Here is a 15,058-nt window from a genome sequence, read left to right as displayed (position 1 = left end):
CGAGCCAAGATTTTCACAAAGTTGGACCTGCGTGGCGCCTACAATCTGATTCGCATCCGGGAGGGGGATGGGTGGAAGACCTGTTTCGGCACCCAGTACGGAGCGTATGAATACCTAGTGATGCCATTTGGGCTCGCCTGTGCCGCCCCACGTTTTCGCGTTCTATGAATACCATCTTCCGGGACTATTTGGACACTTTCCTCATTGTGTATCTCGATGATTTACTTATATTTTCTGAGGACCCCCACGCCCATCAGCACCATGTCTCCGCCGTCCTCCAGCGCCTCTGCGAGAACCGTCTGTATGCCAAGGTGGAGAAATGTGCATCTGACCTAAACTCTTTGGACCATCTTGGCTACATTATCTCAGCTGACGGTATCAGGATGGATCCTGCAAAGGTCCAGGCTGTCCTCTCCTGGCAGGCTCCATCCACCAAGAAGGACTTGCAACGTTTTCTGGGGTTTGCTAATTTTTACAGAAAGTTCCTGCCCAGCTGTGCTCGGCTGACATCTCCTCCTTAAGGGCAGGAAATCTCCTTTTCATTGGACGGCATCTGCCCAACAGGCTTTCGAGGAACTTAAGAAGCTTTTTAGTTCTGAGCCGATCCTGTTACATCCTGACCTGAGGAAGCCTTTTGTAGTGCAAACTGATGCCTCTGACTTTGCGGTGGGGGCGGTGCTTTTTCAGCCAGATCAGGTGGGCAGTGGGTTGCAACCCTGTGCCTACCACTCCAGGAAGCTGAACATGTCTGAGAGGAATTATACCATCTGGGAGAAGGAACTGTTGGCCATCAAGTCCGCTTTGGAGACCTGGCGTCATCTGCTGGAGGGGTCACAGCACCCAGCTGAAGTTAGAACCGACCATCGAAACCTGAAACATCTTCAGACAGCCTGTGCCTTAAACCAGCGGCAGATTAGGTGGTCGCTTTTTTCCCCCCGGTTCCACCTTAAGATTTGCCATGTGAAGGCCTCCGACAACCTACAAGCAGATGCTCTTTCTCGTAAGCTGGACCTCCAACCAGGGGGTGAGGGGAATCCCCCCACTCTGATTCTTCTACCCCAGAGCCTGGCGGCAGCTGCGGTACCTCGCTCTTGGTAGGAGCTCCTTCACTCTGCACAGGCTCAGGATGCTTTTGTTCGCACAAAAGTGGAGGAATTGGGGCTAGCCTCTGCCCCCCCACTCTACCCCCTTCTCTTTGCGAGGTGGCCTGCTTTACCATTCCAGTCGGGTCTATGTGCCTTCTAGACCTCTCCGCGAGAAGGTCCTCCATCAGTGCCACGACTCCCCCACTGCTGGGCATTTTGGCTTCTCCAAGACCCTGCACGGAGTGACGTGGGATTTTTGGTGGCCTCGTGTGTGTCGGGACGTCAAGACCTATGTCGCCTCCTGCCCAACCTGCCAGCGGGCGAAGGCCCCCTCAGGCAAGCCCACAGTCTTGCTTCACCCCCTGCCTACCCCCTCAGGACCTTGGAAACTGCTCTCCCTTGACTTCATCACTGACTTGCCTCACTCACAGTAAGACCACTATTCTGTTGGTGGTGGATTTGTTTTCTAAGATGGCCCATTTCATCCCCTGCTCTGGGTTGCCCACAGCCAGGGAGACAGCGGAGCTGTTTTGGCACATGTTTTCCGGCTCCACGGATGGCCCGAGGGTCTCATTTCGGATAGGGGGCCCCAATTCATTGCCCATTTCTGGAGGGAGCTACTTGGGCTTCTCCATGTGACGCTCTGTCTTTCCTCCGCCCACCACCCACAGATGGACGGTCAGACCGAGCGCACCAATGCGACCCTGGAGCAATATTTGCGCTGTTATGTCAATTACCATCAAGATGACTAGTGTTCCTTGCTGCCTCTCACAGAATTTGCTTATAACAATGCCTGCCATGCTTCCACCCGCCAAACTCCATTTTTTGCCAATTTTGGTTACCACCCCAAGGCTTTCCCATCCACCCTAGCTTCCTCTTCGGTGCCAGCAGCCCATGACTTTTTAGAGGTGTTGCGAGCGGTACACCACTTCTTACGGGACTCCCTTGAGCAAGCCAAGTCAGCCTACAAGGCCTCTGCGGACCGACGACACCAGCCAGGTCCGTCTCTGCAACTGGAGGACTGGGTTTGGTTGTCCACCCAATACCTCCCCTCTCACTCGCCCGCAAGGAAGCTCACGTCTCGCCGCACGGGGCCTTTCCAGGTTACGGCCCAGATTAACCCTGTTGGTTTTCACCTGGCTCTCCCCCCCTCCATGAAGATCCATCCTGTTTTTCATCGGTCCTTGCTGTCCCCCCTGGTTTCTGGCAACCCTCATTGCTCGGTCAGTTCCCCCCCGCTGCCAGTGCTGGTGGAGGGGGAGGAGGAGTTTGAGGTCACGGAGATTCTGGACTCCTGCCTTTCTCGTGGCTGCCTGCAATGTCTAGTGGACTAGAAGGGGTACGGGCCAGATGAGCAGTCCTGGGAACCCGTGGAAAATGTGCATGCTCCATTGCTGCTGAGGCACTTCCACCAGTTGTACCCCCACAAACCCAGGGCCCCAGGGGAGGAGCACGAGGGGGGGCCTCATCGGAGCGGGGATGATGTCAGGGTGGAAACTGAGCCGATAGAACCCCAGAGCAGTTCTGATTCTGAGAAGGAACAGCAATCTGTGGGAGAGGAGCGTGCTCCTCTCTCACAGGCATAGCAGCTGGCAGAGATTCCTTCTGCCAGCATTCCTGAGATAGATAGTGACCCTGGCAGCGAGAGAGTGCTGGAGGGGGGTTTGCTGGATGCTCGACGCCAACGCCGGGCGCGACGACAGCTGGAGGGCGCGGAAAGGCGGCGTAGCGCTCGTTTGGCATGCAAGCAATGGTCACATCTTGAGGACCCAAGGGAAAGAGGGAGGAACTCTCCCTAGCCCATAAGTTCAGGGTCTTCCCGTGATTCTCCTTCAAACGGGGACCAACTTCCTAACCTGGAGCATAGGCTACTCTGCTGTTCCTTGCTTAGTCGCTGTTGATTAGCATCTGAAAGAGTCATTAAGTTGTAAAAGGATTAAAGCCTTGAAAAGAATCCTTTTGTCTGTGTCTTGAGCTAGCTATTGGAGCACACTAAAAGAGGCCGCCAGGGCACTCCTGACAAAGGATTCAGATGGTAAGATGCTACATGTTCTCAATATTATTTTACGGAGTGGAGGTTTGGACGCTTAAGAAGAACAATCTGAGGAAAAACAAATCCTTCAAAATGTGGATATAGCGATGCATGCTGAAAATACCATGGACTGATCGAGTAACAAATGAGAACGTACTATGCAGAGTAAGCAAACAAACAGAATTGGTAAAGACTTTCAAGAGAAGAAAGTTACAATACCTTGGTCGGTCATATTATCTGAGGCGAAAAATACGCCATACTCCAACTCATTATGTAAGGGAAAATGGAAGGAAAAAGATCAGTAGGAAGAAGACGAACATGATGGTTAAAGAATCTGAGGGAATGGTTCCGCTGTACTTCTGTACAGCTATTCAGAGCAGCGGCATCACAAACGAAAATAGCTGTAATGATAGCTAACCTCCAGTAGGAGATGGCACCTTAAGAAGAGAAGAATAGTTTTATTCTAAATGTAAGTCAGCATAAAAGACACACGTAAGACAACTTTATTATTAAAATTGCTATAGTTCAAACTTCTGCAAGGGAGAACAAGACTCGTATATAAAATGGTTCTACCTTTGTTGGGAAAATTAGAAGTTTTATATGCCTGATACATTGGATGGGGCAAATGTATGGGGACGCATCAAGCTCTACTTCTCTGCTTGCATCATTTCCCAGGGCCTGTCTTCATGAGCAATTTAGTGTGAAGTTAGAGTAGTCTGACTTCCTTTGTGACATGTGGTAGATCAAGCAAATCTTTCATATTTGCATGATCTTACCCCTGCTGCTCGATTAGGAAATTCTTTAATTAAATGCCTCCAAGAGAATTCTGGAATTGCAAAGGAGATCCCAATGCCTAATATCACCCAGTATGGGCTTCTGACTCAAGAGTAATTCAGTGTCTTAGCTCTGAGGTTTACCAGATGAGAGACAAGTGTACCAGGCAATTAGAAATAGATCCTTTTATTGTCTAGAAAGGAATCCAGATAAGGAGGTATCAATGTTAAATTTAGGTTTATGACTTTCAATTAGTAGAGTCTCGTAAAGCCATCAGGTCAGATGGGCCATCAAATAAGTGACCAAGAGACCTCACTGGAGACCGTAAATATGTAAGAAAAACAAGCTCACAAGATGGGATATCAAGTGAATGAATTTGTGTCAAAAACATACCTGTAACATGTCAAAGAACGTTAAGATGTTTAGGTAAGTATGTTGGTATGCTCATTACTCTTAATAAGAACTTCAAAATTCAATACTGTTGTTTAGACATATGAAAATTTAGAGTAGAAAGGTTATCTTTTGAATTCTTGGATAAGAAACATAAGTCATAGTAAAAATAGTTTAGACATATTTTATAGGATGCTAAAAGTATACAGAGGAGACTCGGAACACACAACAGTGGAAGCTATCCTTTAGGATCAGCTTTCCCCAATGTGTTGCCTGTAGAATCAACCTGTTAAGCTTGATATTGATGATTGTTGAGAACTAGCAAATGTACTTAACTCTGCTTAAATGCCTTGTTTAAGAATGATGTTATATGTTTTCATGTGTTTGAATTTATGCATGCATAAGCTCTTTTATTTAGTACTGTTGTGCTAATACTTTGTAGTAAAAGACATAAAGACAAAATCTTGTCTGAGAGGGTGTTTCTTAAGAACTAGAATTCTGTATTACCTATACCAGAGTAAAGTATTGAACTGGCTCTAGATAGTATCTGGTTGTAAGAGAAATCTGTTTGTATACATAATACACAGGTGATCAGTGGTTGCCAACATAATGACAATATAGTTTGAGAGAATCTCTGAACGAGGGCATATGCCATAGACAGATGATGTTGTCACCAATCTGCTGCCAACCAGCGCCTTCCCTCTTGAAAAGCCGCATTTTCTGAAACTCTTCTTACTCGTGACTTTTTTTTTTTTTTTACTGAAAGTGGCTCCCTGGCGGGTTTACCACAGTGTGCAATGCCGCCCCCCCCCCCTTGCATTAAATCTTGGGCGTGCTTCTCTGACCTGGCAGTGATGTGGTCAAGTGGGTGGGACACCCCATTCCCTTTTGTTTCCCCAGTGGAAATAGTTTTTCCCACTGAGAAAATCCCCAGGAGCTCAGCAGTGACCCCTCACATTACTGCGTTAGTGGGGTGTAGGGCCCTGGGCCTGTAAGCAAGCTAACAGTAGCTTTACAGATGCTTAGAGATCCATAATGCTCTCTGCTTTGGTTTGTTATTAGCTGCAGTCCCTTGCAAGTGGGCCTCTGGGCTTGTAAGATGAATCAAAGGCCGATATAGTCCCCCCTCAGCACATTCCATGCTAACGAGCCTGGCACAATTTATCAGGGCCTAGGATGAGCCTGAGAAGTGAAGCTCTGTTTATCTTAAACAGGACCAGGTGTATGTGCTGGGAAAGTTATGACAGTCTTGCTTCTGCCGAATATGTTACTAAGCACTGTTAGGCTATGCTGGGAAAATTGTAGATGAACTCTAATTAATGCTTGCACCTGTCATACTACCTCAGTGCTATGCCTGAATAACATGTATGATATAAAAGTAATCTTGTGACAGAGTTCTTTGTTCAGAGCTGTTGTCTGATCCAATGACTGGGTACGCCTGTGTGCTGTAAGTACTCAGAAGTCTCCTTGTAAGCAAACCTGGACCTGACTTTTCACTTTCTTGGCACCTCTAAATTCTGGAAGCCCACAGCTGGGGCAAACATGGGGATACTCAATTACTTTAGATAGCCTGCTTTCAGTCTTTTAACATCCTCCCCCTTTCTGTGCATGCTTACTCAGAAGTAAGAAATGACTCTCCCTCCTCTGTAGTGAAAGGGCTAAAGGCTAGCTTTAGTAACTTGGCCTAAAGTGCTCTTTCGCTTCGTCGTTGCTCTCTTAAATTGCTATTGCGATGTTGTGCTTCTTTGATGTCCTGTAGTTTCTCTGATGTAAAGTCGTTTCTCCATAGTTTTGTAAAATCCCTTCTCTGCTTTATCTCAGTAAGGATCTTTTGGGTTTACCGGAGCTTGTCATTGCGAGCAGGGAGAAGGAGAAAGGGAGAAAGGATGGTGGTTATTGGAAGCAAGAACTCTGGGGCAGAGTGCTGAAATGGGGCAAAATTGAGAGGCTGAGCTACTCTCAGTGGGGGCCTTCAGATGCTGCACTGGAGAACCAGGGATTTTGTCTTCTTCAGGGAAATTTGCACACATAGGGAAAATTAGTTGCTCTCCATTCATAATGATGTCGTAGCAGGGGGGAGCCTGGACAGGGGCAGGAAACAAATCTTTCTTATTGGTTGAGCAGCCCCTGCCAGTTTGATGATGTTCAGTTCTACTCCCTGCACCTCACCCAAAAGTATGTACCTTTCAAGTGCTGTGTGACCCCCTGAAAACACTTGGCTTATTTTGCTTCGTGTGTCCCTGACGGACCAAGACCGATTCCATGAAATCTGGGTAATACTCCAATGCACTTCTCATTCCATTGTCATGAAACACTACCCCCAACCCACTCTGATCTATTGCTAGAGCAGTTCAGTTGATCTGTACTATGATGCAAAGCAGCACCATTGTTCAGCAAGAAGGATCACATAGGAAGTGTATGAGCTGGAGAGCGGGTGCTAACTTGCATATTCATGCAGTTCCTTGAATATTTCCCTTTCCCCCAACAATCAGTCTGCATTCTGTTGTCACTGAGCATGCTCAATCTTCATTGTTGTTTTTGCCCCCCTGCCCCCCAGTCTTAGGGTTTTTTGTAAGCAGATGTTTTTGTACTCCTGAAAACCTTAGGGTGATACTTTCTCTTGTGTGTGGATCCTGTCATTTTGGCTATATAAGGATAGGCACTTGAAGAGTGAGTTTGCTATTAGAATATAGGATATGGGATGCAATATAGCACAGTTATCTTAGTAGAAATCCTATCGGATTCATTGAGAGACTCAATGTTGTTGAGTTGACTGATTTGACATCTAGTTTATCAAATGTTTAGCCCTCATGGATACCCAGAAACAAGAGGCATATGCAGTGTTGTGGTATAATGTTTTACACATATGTTTCTGGAATGTTATGAATTAAATCAGGATTGTTTGAATATATGTTTGCTGAGATCCAGAGATTCCATTTATGCATACTCAAGTAAATGTGTGTGTGCAGTAGGGATGGAGGAGAATTTAATTTGGCCTGCATTTTTAAACAAGTTGACTTAGTTCGCACTTCCTGGACTAACATATGGATTACAACACAGTTATCCTTCAGATTGCATACTTCTCCTAATTTTGTGATCCAGTTCTTGGCTCAAAGACTGCATATAAAAATGCATATATATGGGGAAGATGTATACAAAATGTGTATGTTAGGATACAGTTGCATATGACAAATGCGAGTTTTTGTGCATTTTTTTTTAGAAAAGTCCATTGAATGATGCAGAAATTGGTCAGAATGGACTTGTGATTGAATACATGCAAAATTGACAAATTTGACCAGATAAAGACTGATTTGTCCATCCCTAATGTGCAGTGGGAGTTTTTTCTTTCTTTCTTAGTAGCCGCATAAGCTACTTTTGAAATCCCCCTGAATTGTAAAATCCACTGTGGGGCTATTGTGTTGGCAGCAGAAGGACCAAAAAGGTTCTGTTGCACATATATGTCTGGCACACACATGCTTGTCTGGATTCCAGCTAATGGGTCTGTTTGCACGATCACTGCAGCCCATTGTGGCTTATTTAAGTCACAGTGGGTTGTAGCTTATGCTGGGCGATGTTTAAATATTCAAGCTGCAACCTTAGCTTGTCATGTCATGCAAACTTGGTGAGGATGGGTTGTTGGCATGGTTAATGAACCACTCACAACCCTAAAACAGCCCAAAAGTTCTGGATGTTTTGTTAATCACACCAACAACCACACCTTCACTGAGTTCACACGACATGACAAGCCATGGTCATGGCTTGAATATTCATAAGTCACCCAGTATGCTCCGGCATGCACCACAACCCACTGTGACTTAAATAAGTTACGGTCAGCTGCGGTGAACATGTGAACCAGGTCACTATAGTTAGTTCTTTGACATGTCACATATTGCACACCATGCCCAGCTGGTATATGCATTTTTTCAAAATGTTTTTTACAACTAGCTGGAGAACACTGACTGGCACCCTGATCTTCAGCACATTTATTTGGAAGTAAGTCCTGTTGGTTTCAATTAAGCCTATTTCCAAGTACTCATGCTTAGATCACAATCTTGGTTAAAATATTTTTCTGAAGTTGGATTGGCATCATTAGAGCTAAAGCAACATTGCTATTATAAAAAACAAGCTGTCAGCAGTTCCATTTTAATCCTGATTTTCTTCTATTATTTATAAAACTACTATAAAAAATCACTCTTGGCTAAAGCTTGCCATGCAGTAGTCAGGAGTGGGGCGGGTGGGTGAGAAGTTCCCAAATTTAGTCTAAATAAATTCCAGTTTCTAAGTTTCAGTAGTGCAAAACAGTTCTTGTGGTTTCCGATATTTCTTGTTAATCCATAAATCAAAGATTGAAATGCATTTTTGAAAGTTAATTGCTCTATAATTTAGACTTTATTTTTTATTTTAATGACATGAAACTAGATCATTCTCTTAGATATTAGCTACAGAGAGAATTCCAGCAGAACAAACTCCATTTAAAACTTACATAATCTGTCACATGGAGGGAAGTAACTCCAAATATCAGCTTTCCACAACCCCCTCCCCATGCCTCTAACCCCTTCCACATTAGTGGTATGCATGTGAATTTGCAAGTTTAGAACAGTTTGACATGGTAGATAATGTATGGCTTGGCGTGAGCACATTGCAGAACCACATCCTGGTTTACCTGTGGTGAAATGTTAGTAGGAAACATCCATCCTTGTTGATTTGAGCTGGTTAGCCTTCTAACTTTTCCTTATATGACTGCTTCAGTGGTTATGTTTTCTCTACAGCTAAGGAAACACAAGCAGGTCTAATGTTTGAAAGTTATTTGGAGGTATGCGTCCTTTCATGATATGCACATACAAGCTGCTCAGCAAGATGGGAAGTAGCCATTTGTATGGCAGGGAGTGGTAGAACTGATATTTGTAAGGCATCCATACAGTACATAGTGTACTGAGGGTAAGTGTAATGTATGTATTGGCCCTGAAGGATGCTTTGCACTTTACTGTTTACTGTAGCTACAACAGATTTCCTGCAATAAACAAGTAAAGTATGAAATAGACACTTATTCCTTGGTTTTGGTGCGTGTTACCTGGACGTTTATGTGCTTGCCCTAACACTCTACATGTTTACTTCAGTGAAATACTGGAGTAACACCAATGTAGCCATGACCACTGTTTAAATCAGGAATGGGGAACCCATGGGCTTAATCTGGTTTATGGAGATGCCCCATCCAGGCTGTGGGGACTTGGGCTCCCTCCATAGGCCCTACCCACTCCCCCAAGCTCTGACCCCCTGGCCTAGAGGCTACCAGGGACTTGGGGAAGAGGTAGAGAGAGATATTCCCTTGTTATTTCCAATCACAGATTGGAGATAGTGAGGGGATTCCTCTGGGGGAGTGGTATGCTGAATGCTGCACACTCAGCTAGCACTCGCAGGAGCTTCTGCAAGCATCATCCAAGTTCCTTCCCTTCACATCCACTTCCACTGGTGCTTGCAAGAGTGGCTGTTATGTCCAAATTCACAAACCATTGACAAACCACATTGCTCCTCCTCAAGAAGCTGTTGCAGATGGAGATGGGAGTTAAATTATGAACATTTGAAGCTGTGTGCTGAATAAATGGGAAATGAGAGAAAATAAGCACCTCTAAACTATGATTTGCCTGTTGTAAACATGGAAATTCAGACCATAATGTGACTGCAACCAATGCCTGTGGTGGCACACAAACTGCAAATCAGCCCTTGGCCCAACCAACGAAGCATTTACCTTGATCAGAGAGTTCAAGTGGAGATTCAAAGGTAACCCAACAGGGGCTCCTTAGATTCTTCAGGTTCTGGAGCAGCTGAAAGACAAAGGCGTTCCAAAGTTACTGGAAAACAAGCAGAAATGCTCATTTCTGGACGAGTGTCCTTTGTGGGCGTTTACCAACATTGAAGAGCCTTGAAGAGCTTTCCCTTGCAGAGTAAGGATTTATTTACTGACACAACGTAACAAGAGACTTATAATGGTGACTGAATAATCGCTGAACTGTGAAGGAGCTGCGAAGGAGGTTTGCAACTAGGAGATAAGATGCAAAGATAGACGCTGGTTATTTGAATTGAAAGTACAAGCATAATTGGGGAGGCAGCTTTTAGAACTATTAAGGAAATGGTGCTAACTAGAAAGGGTTTACAAAACCCTTGGACTAGCTGTCAGGAGTGTTTCTGAGCGCAGGGAGTGGGAGAGTAGTTCAGATTCTGAAGAAGAACTGCTGGACATGGGGAGGGGTACATGTTTCCAGGCTAGTCCAGACATGGCTAGGCAGGCTCCTCAGGTTTCAAAGGTCCAGCTGCAGGAGGAGTGTCCCTCTTCACACACACCCGTGAGAGATAGCGAACAGGGAGAGGCGGGCTTTGGGGAATTTGAATTAATAGATGCCAGACGCAGAGCAAAGAGGGAGAAGGTTGGGGCGGAACTTAGACGGTCTACCCGATTGGCCTTGTGTGAACAGCTGCGCCTAGAGACCTCATGAGAGAGAGAGAGACTTCCCCCTACCCCTTAAGTTAGGCTAGTGAGACTGCTTTCCTTTCAAACAGCGGGCAACTTTTGTAGGTATCTTTTGAACCCCCTGAAGGCTTTTCCTTGTAGACTGACAGTCACTGAGAATTTGCACCTGTAAGACCCTTTGAAGAAATGGATCAAAAGCAATAGATTGAAGCCTCTTGTCTGTGTTTGATTTGGCATTTGAAGTTTCAGTGGGGGCAAAAGGAATCCTGACACTAGCTCCCTCTGCTGCAGATTCTCTCTCAAAGGAATGAAAAGTTCAAACAAAAATTACTCTGTTCTTTATAGATAGGGAGAGGGAGGTGATGATGGAAGATGTGAAGTCACACTTTCCTGAGCCCCCAGATTCTAAATTGGACTGGACCGTGGATCTTAAAGGGAACCTTCAGGATTATAGTGAGGACTTCAACCCTGTCAGCCTCGCAGCTAGGGATGTCAGAGAATTCCGCACAAATTTTAAATGGGATCAAATTCTGACAAATCCGGTCCGTGGAATCCTCCTTGGAACAGAGTCACCCAGTCGACCCAGACCGGAGCTCACACAGACCCTTTTTTTTTGTCCGCTGAACGGCGGATTTTACGAAAATAATTACGAAAAGAAATCCATAAATCGGAAATGGAGGAAGAAGAATGCAAATGGCTTTACGCTTTTTACGAGGCATTTTCCCTGTGACCTGAGGCTTTCTTTCGCTGGGGCCGAGTCTTGAACTCCACGGAAATCCTCCATCTTTTCTATTTATTGTCTGTGGAGGTCAGGTCAGGTCTGGTGAGGTGAGGTGAGGTCAAGACAGGTCCGGTGAGGTCAGGTCCGGTCAGGTCAAGACAGGTCCGGTGAGGTCAGGTGACTGGAAGTTACGTGGGGAATCCCCGCCAAGGGCTTTACCCTTTTTACAAAAATAAATATGCATTTTCACTATGACCTGAAGCTTACGGAGACCGACGGCGGGCGCACGGAAAGGATTTTTCAGCAGTACTTATGGAATTATTTATGTAAGTTCTGGGAGCCGGAAAAAAAAATGGGGGAATCCAGGGCATGCGGACGGCGGAACGGGATGGCCCTTGGCTCTGCAGAATCCTCACGAAGTGGAACTGCTCCATGCAGATTCCGGGGGAAGGAACGGATCGCCTCCCCCCCCCGCGGATTCCCCACCGGAACGGATGGTGGGGAATCCGTACAACCCTACTCGCAGCTGAGTTGACTCTTGCTGAGAGTTTAGTATTACATGGGCTAAATCAGTCCCCTGAGAAGTTTAACCAGTCTCCTGACAAGTCCTTTGACAAGTTTAACCAGTTAGAGGAAGTAATGCTAAGGCAAATCTCAGAATTGGCCTCAAGCAGGAGAAAAGTAAAGAAGAAAGTGTCCCCAGTTCAGCCGTGCATGATAAATGAAGAATACCAATTGTATTCCAGTTGTAGGATGTCTTGTTACACTAACGGAGAACACTGAACACATAAAAGCTTACCTGGATCAGTGCAATAAACTAACTGTTTTGGCGGAGATTTGTAAAAACACTTGGCTAAGATCTGATGAACAGGCCTGTGGTTTGGTGACTAATGATAACAGACCCCCTGTAAGTGGCATAAATATGCCAAAAAAGAAGGTGTGCAGCAACTATGGTAGTAAAAGGTGGACCATAATTACAAAGAAGAGCAAAAATGTAATAAATCTAAAGCCAACTTGCTACAAAAAAAAAAAAATAGATTATAAGAAACTTTTCAAATTACTTGATAATAGCCCAAAATTTAAATCCAACCAGAATACTGAGAAGTCTTCTACAAGAAGGGATGTAAACCAGGATAACATCAAATCCTACTCTGATACGGGGATTTTAACTCAGACCCCTGCACATACATCAGTGCAAATACAGGGTCCTGCTATACAGGGTCCTGCTATGCAGGAACCATGGGCCTATAGTCTTGTCAGAAACTAAAACACCTCAGGAGACAACTGTAAGAGATTGTACCTGGAGATTAGTATTAAATCGGCATAAATTAGTTTTATCAAACTATGCCAAACCAGGGGGGCTCGTATCACAAAAAGAGCAAATTACATCTGCTAAAACTCCTGGAATGGCTCTCCCAGATTTCTTGTCAACAGAGGACTTAACAGGGATAGAGTACTTATACTTCAGTGGTTCTCGTGCTCGTGCAGTTACATTCTGCAACTGGAGTTCTGCCAAGGCGGTGTATGAATGTAGGGATCTATTACACAAGAGTGGTATATCAGTCTCTAGATTATTTGAGAACTGGGCATCTCCTCTCTCTCTGGGCCCCCATCTGGTAGTACACACAAAAAGCACTTGAACTGAGGAAGTGCTTAGTCATAAAAAAAAATTAATTGATCTTGATAGTCCTGGGTGACAAACTTTCCATTTGCAAAGATTTAGATGACCCAGAATTAATGGAGCCTCAACATCATGTTGCCCTTGGGGAACAGCAAACGGCATATAAGTCCTTCTGCGCTCTACCACACTGCGCACAAAATGAAATTGTTAATAGACTTGATCTCTTAAAATTGCACTTGATGAGTATGAAGGCCAGGCAAAGAGATCCATGTGGACAAAGGGAGGTCCAATGGACTCCTGAGAGTTCTGCAATAGCCCATCAAGTAAACTACGCTGGAAGATGGGAGTGCGCTGAGGCAGGATCTTTGGGCGAGAAGATATGCCTTCCATACCATCAGGTCACTGCAGAAATAAATCCACTCTTATGCAAACTTGTCCGAAAGTGTACCGTCAAAGATCTTGTTCCCCCATCAATTACTATAAAAACAGAAACTACCACATCGTTGACCTGGCTTGAGATGAGAGAGTTGGATGTGGGGGAAATGGGTTCCTCTGAGAGGGCAGCTGAGACAGGAGGACATTCTTCTAATACTGTTCATCCAATCGTCTCAAATGTGAGTAAAATGAGTCCATCATTGAAGGGCATCGAATATGCTGAGGATGTAATGGAGGCTGCAGGATTAACCAGGGGAAAGGAGCAGATCCAAGGGAGAAGTAGGGCTACTTCTACCGAAAAAGCTGATGAACCATGTCTTTATAAAGCAGCCCAGAGGAATATTTCCTCAACCCTTGAGGGCTTGTGCCTGATGGGGATGAATCATAGTAATGCACAACCCCCTGAGCTCCACTGCCAGAAGGACACTATATACAGTACCTTGGATTGACCTTCGGTATGCCACCAGAATCCTCAATTAACATTCCTTTCTTGGAATGTTGTGGGCTGGCAGAGTAAGGCTGCTAACCCCTCTTTTCGGAATTTCATCAGTGGTCATGATATTTTACTGCTGCAAAAGACTTGGGCAAGGGAGGAGTTAGAATTAAATGGCTTTTCAGTTTATTCATTAAAAGCAGAGCCTAGCATTAGGGGAGGTCATCCCAAAGGAGGTCTTGGGGTGTTGGTTTCTACTAAACTCTGAGCCACCCCTATCAGTGTAGATTCTTTGCCCAATATCGCAGTCTCCCTAGTTATTAACTTCTGCTCTTTCTCCCTACTGTTAATAAACATTTATTTATCCCCATTGCACCAAAAACAGCCGAATAAGGATAGATGGTTAAGACTACAAGAGTTTATTGACAGAAGGATAACCTTGTATCCAGAAGCATTTGTGATACTGCCAGGAGACTTCAATGCCAGAATTGGCCAGAACAATGATGCTCTGTACTGTCACTTTGGTGAATATACTCCTGAAACAGAGGTGACCCATTTAATACCTGAAAGGCAGTCCAAAGATAAGAGCTGCAACTACCCTGGGTTTTGCCTCCTACACATGATAAATGACTTAGATTTAGTACTGCTGAATGGGGACTTCGAAGGGGATAGAAAAGGTGAGTTCACATTTTTATCAGGTTCTGGAGCATCAACAATTGACTATTTTATCATTTCTTATAATTTGTTAAATTTGCTGATCAGTTGCAGGCAGGGTGGGAACACACACTGAGAGTGACCACCTCCCTTTAACTGTACTCTTATACCCTGAGAACCAGGATGTCCATGCAGTTCTTGAACCCCTGTTCTATTCAGAAGCTGAAATTAGAGCCTCACATATAAGATGGTCAACCAAGTCAGAGGAAAAATTATCTTCATTGTTACTCTCTGAAAGCTGTCTCACATTGTGGGATACTTTGTTAACTGTGAGATCCCCGCAAAATGTTTTGGACTTGTATCAAGTATTGGTCTTATCCTTGCAAAATCACTTGACCTATAAAACCCTTGTGAGGCAGCATGTTCCTTGCACGTCCAAATCTTAGT

General features: G+C 44.9%; 1 protein-coding gene and 1 long non-coding RNA gene across 3 annotated transcripts in view; one reads left to right on the top strand and one right to left on the bottom strand.

Annotated features, from left to right (window-relative positions):
- The window catches only part of WDR27 (WD repeat domain 27), a 209,879-nt gene that overhangs the window by 51,635 nt on the left and 143,186 nt on the right, over positions 1-15,058 (top strand). The gene's annotated exons all lie outside the window — the stretch shown is intronic.
- LOC146359759 (uncharacterized) overlaps positions 8,653-15,058 on the bottom strand; it is a 109,228-nt gene continuing 102,822 nt past the window's right edge. Inside the window, exons 3-4 of the long non-coding RNA XR_014787379.1 lie at positions 10,028-10,103; positions 8,653-9,050 (exon numbers count right to left, since the gene is read on the bottom strand). This is a non-coding gene — a long non-coding RNA (uncharacterized LOC146359759). The remainder of the gene's footprint in view (positions 9,051-10,027; positions 10,104-15,058) is intronic.

Source organism: Heloderma suspectum, chromosome 1 (assembly GCF_057233095.1).
Source record: "Heloderma suspectum isolate Gila_16-S chromosome 1, 16-S_ref, whole genome shotgun sequence".
Taxonomy (NCBI): domain Eukaryota; kingdom Metazoa; phylum Chordata; class Lepidosauria; order Squamata; family Helodermatidae; genus Heloderma; species Heloderma suspectum.
The sequence above is the reverse complement of the archived record's forward strand: the minus strand, read 5'-3'. Positions and strand labels throughout refer to the sequence as shown.